This window comes from Arvicanthis niloticus, chromosome 14 (assembly GCF_011762505.2).
Source record: "Arvicanthis niloticus isolate mArvNil1 chromosome 14, mArvNil1.pat.X, whole genome shotgun sequence".
Classification (NCBI taxonomy): Eukaryota; Metazoa; Chordata; class Mammalia; order Rodentia; family Muridae; genus Arvicanthis; species Arvicanthis niloticus.
In genome coordinates, this window is record NC_047671.1 from 42,772,634 (window position 1) to 42,780,434 (window position 7,801).

At 41.6% G+C, this 7,801-nt stretch overlaps 1 pseudogene; it reads left to right on the forward strand.

Moving 5' to 3' along the window:
- The first annotated feature begins 417 nt into the window (after positions 1-417).
- On the forward strand, positions 418-1,224 carry LOC117720186 (large ribosomal subunit protein eL8 pseudogene; annotated as a pseudogene).
- The last annotated feature ends 6,577 nt before the right edge of the window (positions 1,225-7,801 follow it).

A 7,801-nucleotide genomic window follows, 5' to 3' on the forward strand; every position in this document is an offset into this window, starting at 1 on the left:
TGAAAACTTTAAAAACTGTTTCCTTGTAGATTTTTTAAATATCTCGAATATAGTTATTACCTCTTTTCCCCATGTACTAGCTCTGCTTCCTAATGGTAACTGCATCCACTAACTGTGTGCCCCTTGATCAAACTTTCATCCATCCCTTTACCACCTATTTTTAAAATACAATATTGTGTTTTATTCTTCAAGAGTTCCATAGGTGCACACTATGTATTTGAACATGTTCACCTCCTACTCCTCTTCCAACTTCTCTTAGATCCACCACCCCTACCCCCTCCAACTTTGTGTCCTTTTTATAATCCACCAAGCCCAATCTGTGCTGCCCATAAACCTCTCCAGTAAGTTGCTTCTATCAGGAATTTTGTCACAGCCACAGTAAATAAGAATAGAATATTAGGCTCTCTCCTCCAGCCGAACAAGATGCCCAAAGGAAAGAAGGAAAAGGGGAAGAAGGTGGCCCCGGCCCCCGCCATCATCAAGAAACAGGAGGCCAAAAAGGTGGTCAATCCTTTGTTCGAGAAAAGGTCCAAGAACTTCAGCATTGGGCAGGACAGCCAGCCCAAAAGAGATCTAACATGCTTCGTTAAATGGCCCTGATACATCAGGCTGCAGCGGCAAAGAGCCATCCTCTATAAGCGGCTCAAAGTACCTCCTGCCACTAACCAATTCACCCAGGCCCTGGACAGGCAAACAGCTACTCAGCTGCTTAAACTTGCCCACAAGTACAGCCCCGAGACAAAGCAAGAGAAGAAGCAAAGATTACTGGCCCATGCTGAGAAGAAAGCTGCTGGCAAAGGGGACGTCCCAACTAAGAGACCACCTGTCCTCAGAGCAGGAGTCAATACAGTCACCACCTTGGTGGAGAACAAGAAGGCTCAGCTGGTGGTGATTGCCCATGATGTAGACCCCATTGAGCTGGTGGTTTTCCTGCCTGCCCTGTGTTGAAAGATGGGGGTGCCCTACTGCATCATCAAGGGAAAGGCCAGGCTGGGACACCTGGTCCACAGGAAGACATGTACCACTGTTGCTTTCACACAGGTTAACTTGGAAGACAAGGGTGTTCTGGCTAACCTGGTGGAAGCTATTAGGACCAATTATAATGACAGATATGACAAGATCCGCCGCCACTGGGGAGGCAACGTCCTGGGTCCTAAGTCTGTGGCTCGCATTGCCAAGCTGGAAAAGGCAAAGGCTAAAGAACTCGCCACTAAACTGGGTTAAAAAAATATACACTGAGTTTTCTGTAGATGAATATAACTACAATTTTTTTTAAAAAAAAATGAATAGAAAATTAGCACCACAGAGAGGGCTATCGCTGTGATGGATCTGATTGTGTGACTCCTGGGGCTTTTAGAATGCCCGAGAGTTTGGACAGGTGGCCTAGAGAAGGCATAGAAAGCAGGAGTGGGGGTTAGTGATCACTTGATAGAAAAGCAGAAAACCAGAACTCAACACGAAATGTGCTCACAGGGTCACAGATGGGAGCTAGCACTTAGTTAGAAACCAAGCCAGAGAATAATTCTATCACATTCTGGCAAAGAATGGGTTTGTATTCCACATGTGTCCTGGAACTCTGGGTAGAGAGGAGCTCAAAGAGGATAGACTCATTAATTTGGCAGAGGAAGTCTTAGGAGACCACAGCATCCAGGGGGTTGTAAGATACCTAGTTAATTTTAGCCAGATTGACAGTGAAAATAATGACGTGAGGAGAGGTTTTTAAAAATGAAAAGCTACTATTAATAGTTAAATTTAATTATTATTTAATTTTAATTTTAATAATAATTAAAAATGTAAAACTATTAAAAATTAAGTGCTATTTAGAGGGGACAGAAGTTAAAGTTGCAGGAGAAGCAATATCCTGAAAAGCTAAGGCAGTTGTTAAGGAGATTTGTGTTATTAAACTTTGCACTTAGCAATGAGTGAGATGCACCCATTGAAGTGTCCAGGGTATACAAATTAAAGGAAAGCAAAGCTTTCACTTGAAAGGAAACCACTCTTTAAAAGCAGCAACAAAGAGTACTTAAAAAGAGGCCATTTCCAGGGTGCCCCGTTGGAGAAAGACCAGATATAGAAGTACTTTTCTCAGTTCAATCTTTCAAGCACTCAGACTGCTAAAGTAACTGTAAGCCTCCCCTCCCCCAACCCCACCCCACTCCCCGCTGATAATAGAGCTTGCTGTTTGTCTGCGTGATATTATTTTGCAGGTTTATATAACACGGCATTATGGAGTCTTGCATCAAAGTTTCAGGGAAAAAGCCTGTAAGTCCAGGCAACGTTCAAGGTGACTGGGGGTATAGGGGCTGGCAGATGGGGGATGGAGAATGGGGGATGGGGTGGGGGTAAGGGGTGGGGATTCAGGTTTGCTGAATCTGTGCAGGGGAACCCAAGACAAGTTATGTTTGAAAATGTGAAACTCAAACTTAAGTTGCAAGAAAAGAGTCCAGGTCTATGGCTTTCTGAAAAAAAAAAAACAAAAAACAAAAAACCTGTAGGCACTGAGTGTTGGCCCAAGAAAATAGACTCAAGTGTGCTTCTGTTCGTGCTCATTTTGTAACACCTCATGCTCCAGATGCTGCATGTGGAGCTACAGGATTTTAAGTTTTCCCTAATGAGTTACAATCTTGCTTTGGACCAGCCTTTCCTGTTGCTCACCCATTCCTCCCTTTGGGAATGTTTGTCCCACTGTACATTTAAAAGTATGTGTGAATGTTTGTATATGTTTGGTCCAGGGAGTGGCACTATTAGGAGGCCTTGTTGGAGTGGGTGTGTCACTGTGGGCATTGGCTTAGGACCCTTATCCTAGCTGCCTGGAAGTTAGTCTTCCCCTAGCAGCCTTCAGATGAAGATGTAGAACTCTCTCAGCTCTGGCTGCACCATGCCTACCTAGATGCTGCCATGGTCCTGCCTTGATGATAATGGACTGAACTTCTGAACCTATAAACCTTTATAAGACTTGCCTTGGTCATGGTATCTGTTCACAGCAGTAAAACCCTAACTAAGACAGTATGTGACCTTCATTTTTACTTTTCAGGTGTGAGATACAGTTTGTTTGTTTGTTTTTTCTATCAAAAGTAGCTATCCTGCAAAGAACCAATATTTTACAAATCTCCCAGACATTATTAGATTTTCATGCAAAGAAATTCAAATCTCAAATTTTTTTCATCTTCTCTGCCTATTAAGATTTTTGGTTACACAAATGGCCTGCTGTGTTCCTGGAACTTGAAGGCTTAGAGCAGCCGCCTCCATCTATGCCCACCTCCATCTATGCCCACCTCCATCTATGCCCACCTCCATCACCACCACCACCACTACCTCCACCCTAATCACTATCACTATCACCATCACCTTTACCACCTTCACTACAACCCAACTTGACCAATACCAACACACACACACACACACACACACACACACACACCTGTTTTCTTCCTTTACTTTGTACTGCTTTCCAAATTAGTCAATCAAGGGTAAAGTAATTTGGGGCGAGATTAAACCTCAGCCAGGGAAGAGCAGCCAAGTTCCCCCTTGCACAAGGATAAAAGGCTGAAGCCACTGTGGCTATGTGTGCCCATTGCTAGCCCAGTTTGGGCAGTGGTGTCACTTTTTCAAAAAGAATGGCCTTGCTGAGTTACTTTCACTGTGCTCTTTTGTTTCTTTGTGAAACACCAAGAGTATTCTTTACAACACGGGATCTCAATGTTCAGATCTTCCCTTGATTTCAGGGAACTCTTTGAACTTTAAGTTTTGAACAGTGTTGGGACTGCTAGAGACTATAGGACTTTTGAATGGACACTAAATGCATTTTGCACTATGAGAGGGCCATGAACCTTTGGGAGCCAGCAAGGAATGTTTAAATCTAGAATGTCACCCACAGATTCATGTAGTGAGTGTCTGCTCCATAGCTTCTGGCACTATTTTGAGTTCTATAGAGTCATCAGGAGGTAAGGCTTGGCTGGTAAAAGAAAGACATGGTTAGACTTTGAAGGATTTGCCTATTTCTGGTTTGGTAACATGAGACCAGTTTTGTTCCATACCCTCTACGGACAGAGCCACTCCTTCTGCCATGCCTTCTCTCCCATGGTGCTCTGAAAACATTCTGAAATGATATACCAAAATAAGCCTTTCTCCCTGAAGTTGCCTCTGTCAAGTATTTTGACACAGAGATACAGACAGTAACTAATATGCCCTGCCCAACCTCTTCTCATTCCCAGGTGGGGTTCTTGCCTCAACCATCCTGGTTAGAAACATTTCCCTTCAGCCATAAATCATGTCGCACTAAAGCACATATTAGTCTTATAAATTGGCCCAGAGCCTTCCGAACTAAATTCATGGTTAGACTGGATAGATTTTCTCAGGACCGGAGTTTTTTACTTTTCTCCAGAAATACACATATTAGACCATACAAGGCATGAGTATTGGAAAGAAGGGTGGAAAAGAGATGAGAGGCTCTGAACACACAGTGAGATGGTTCTAACCTGGGATGGGGTGATGGATAGGAATAACATGTGAAAGAAACAGGGTCTTTCATTGTTCTGTGGTGAAAGTAAGCTATTTCCTTACAGATTATTGAGACCTATGCTTCTTCATATGACAGTCAGATGATGTTAGGAAAGTTACATCACCCCAGTTTCCTGATATGTAAACGGAGTTAATCATGGTGCTTGTTGTAAGGGTTGGATAAGAATTAAATTGGGTAAGAAGTGCTAAGTGATTCGAACAGCTCCTGGAATAGTCAATAAATCCTAGATTTCAGTACTGATGCTATTATCATTAATGCTATGCCTCAACAAATTGTCACTAATGCCCCCCCATTATTATATTCCATTAGGATGAAATCGCATGCATTATGGAAGCACAAACTGAGATAAATGTTCTAATCTCCAGTGAAAATAACTAAATTCCAAAATCTTCAAAGGCAAAGTCAGTAATAGGAGACTTCACTAAAGAACAAATGTTATTCTGAAGCCTCATTTAGAAGAGACGTTGGTAATAGAGACTCATTCATTCAACAGTGTGGGGGCACATGGGTCTATCATTTTATTTTATTTTCATGCTCTGCTTCCCTCTGAGCCAAGAACATGACACACACCTGAGCACAGTGCCTATAGTCTATGAAAAAAACCTGTTCAACCCAAACCAAATGTATGCAATGTACACATGGAAGCATTTAAGCCCTAATGGAGGTTGAAGGAGTGTTAGTGAAGGGATCAAAGTTAGAAATGAGTCTATGGATGCCAAACAATGACGCTATTTGTATACAAATAAAACTGATGGCCAACCCTTTCGAGCTAGGTTTTTAGAATACACAAATTTAAAATAATAAAAAAAAATTGTATTTCCTGAACCCCCAAAGCTTCTAACTGGGATGGTGAACATAACTAGATGTTCCAGGAGGACATACCCAGAACAGAACCCCTGATGCCATCTGGTAACTCAGAAAAGGCTCATCAGAGAAAGTAGCTTTTAAAATTAGAAATGAAAAGCACTTCATAATGGGTAGAAGGGGAAACACAGGCATGAGAACAAAAAAGCACTTGGCTGCAAAAGAATGGACAAAATCCAGGACCCAAACCTCTGGTGTAGCTGAAACGTGCATGAGAGTAAGCAGGGGGAATCTCGAATACCGAGGCAGTGGCTGGGGATCCAGGATCTGCAGACCTGGGCAGGGAGATCAGGCTTTATCCTATAGAAATGAGATCTCACCATGTTCTAACTATGACTATGCTGGCTACACAACTGATTTTAGTGTGGTAAAGTTACAAAAAAAGGAAAGATGTGGCAGGAAGCCCTTTCAGAAGAACAGGTGGGAGATTATGATAGCGTAGATAAAAAATGTTAACAGAAGAAAGAGCAAAGGATGTGGGCTCCAGGATATTTGGGAGGCAGTGATGACAAGTCACAGAGGTCAGGGATGATGCAAACATGGAGCCATTTCTGGGCACCTGACATGGCTGCGGAGCAGGAGAACACTAGAGAGGATCTTTGGGAATTACTACATGGGATTACAGTTTGATTGATATATCCAAGTAGAACTCTCAAGCAGGCAATGTAAAGTTTAAGTAAAACCATTAACCAAAAGAAAATTTTATGTTGTCAATATAAAAATAGCCACAACATCTTTATCAGCATATCAGTGGTATTCTTTATAGAAGATGTTTAAGTAATGAAATCCATATTGGAATGGAAAAGATCTAAATCACTTTGAAAAAGAAAGAAAGAAACACTAGGAATCCAAATCTGGATGCATCACCACTTCTGAACTCAAATCATACCACAGATCTAAGTTGTTTAGACATTTGGTGCTTCAGTGAAAACAGATAGCAAAGCTGATAGGACAGATAGAGATTCCAGAAATAAATCCACACATCCTCAGCCAAGTGGTTCTCAACAAAGACACCAAAAATATACACTAGAGAAGGGACAGTCCGTTCCTAAACCACACTGAGAACATCAGAGAGCCACGTGCAGAAAGTGAATATAGACCTCTGTCTTTCATCCTGTTACAGCCATCAGCTCAAAATAGATGAAACCCCTAAATGAAAGAGCTAAAACTATGAAAGATTATAAATATAAGATATATTGTATACAGAGAATATTTTATAGATAGATAGATAGATAGATAGATAGATAGATAGATAGATAGACTTTTGAACAGAGGAAATTGGGGAATTGGGCAATCATTTTGGAAGAATCTTAAATGTTCAAGAAACAAAAGCAAGAACAGACAAATAGGATTATAACCACCTATGGGGCTTCTGAGCTAAAACAAACAAATAAACAAGAAAACAATCAAGGGTGCAGAAGCAAGCTACAGAATGGGGGAACCACCTGTAAACATTCATCTAAAAAAGGTGCCAGAGTTAGAAAACACAAGTTCTGACAACATTAAAGAAACAATTTTAAAGTGGGCAAAAAGCAAAGACTTCCATAATTCTTGTTTGTCCTAGATCTAAAGAAAATCATTAAACCACAGTTTGACTTTAAAATTTGATGGGATTTATTTAACATAGGTTGGTTGTATAATATTGTTGTATAAATACCAAGAGCCAGTTGCTGTTGCCTTGGACCTGAAGACCTCAAGGCCTCACAACCACTCCATGGTGGCTGATGACTCAATAGTCAGTGGTACTCTTGCTCCAAACAATGTATGCTACATTCAAGTCTCCTGAGAACACAACATGAATCCAGAACAGCTGTTTGAAACCATCTCCCAAACCACGCTGAATGCTGTGGACATGATGCATGTGTGCACATATGGATGCAGGTGATGTACAGATGTGCAGATTATGGGTATGCTCAGTTTTGTGTGTGTTTTGTGTAGAGGCCGGATGTTGACACTGCCTTTATATATTGCTCTACATTTTTTTTTTTTGAGACAGGATTTCTCAGTGAACCCAGCACTTACCTTTTCAGCTATACTGGCTGCACAGCAAGGTACCTAGGATCTATCTGGTACACACACACACACACACCCTACTACTGAAGTTAGAGTTTCCTGTCTCTCCCCATTCTCCCAGTGTTGGAGTTTCAAATAAGCACTGCCAAGCTCAGCTTTCATGAACGTGCTATGGGATCAAACTCAGGACCTCTCACTTGTATAGCAAGCACCCACTGACATGAGCATTCAAGACTTCTTAAAAATGAGGGTGAAATTATCACAGAGAAAAACACCCCAGCATCTTTGAGTCAACCCTAGGGTGAGGAAGCAACAGTGCAATGCTGGGAGAGCTTGGCAAAGGTTGTGTTAATGGTAGTTATAACAATGACAAGCCCCAGAGTCAGCTTCAGTTAGCACTAT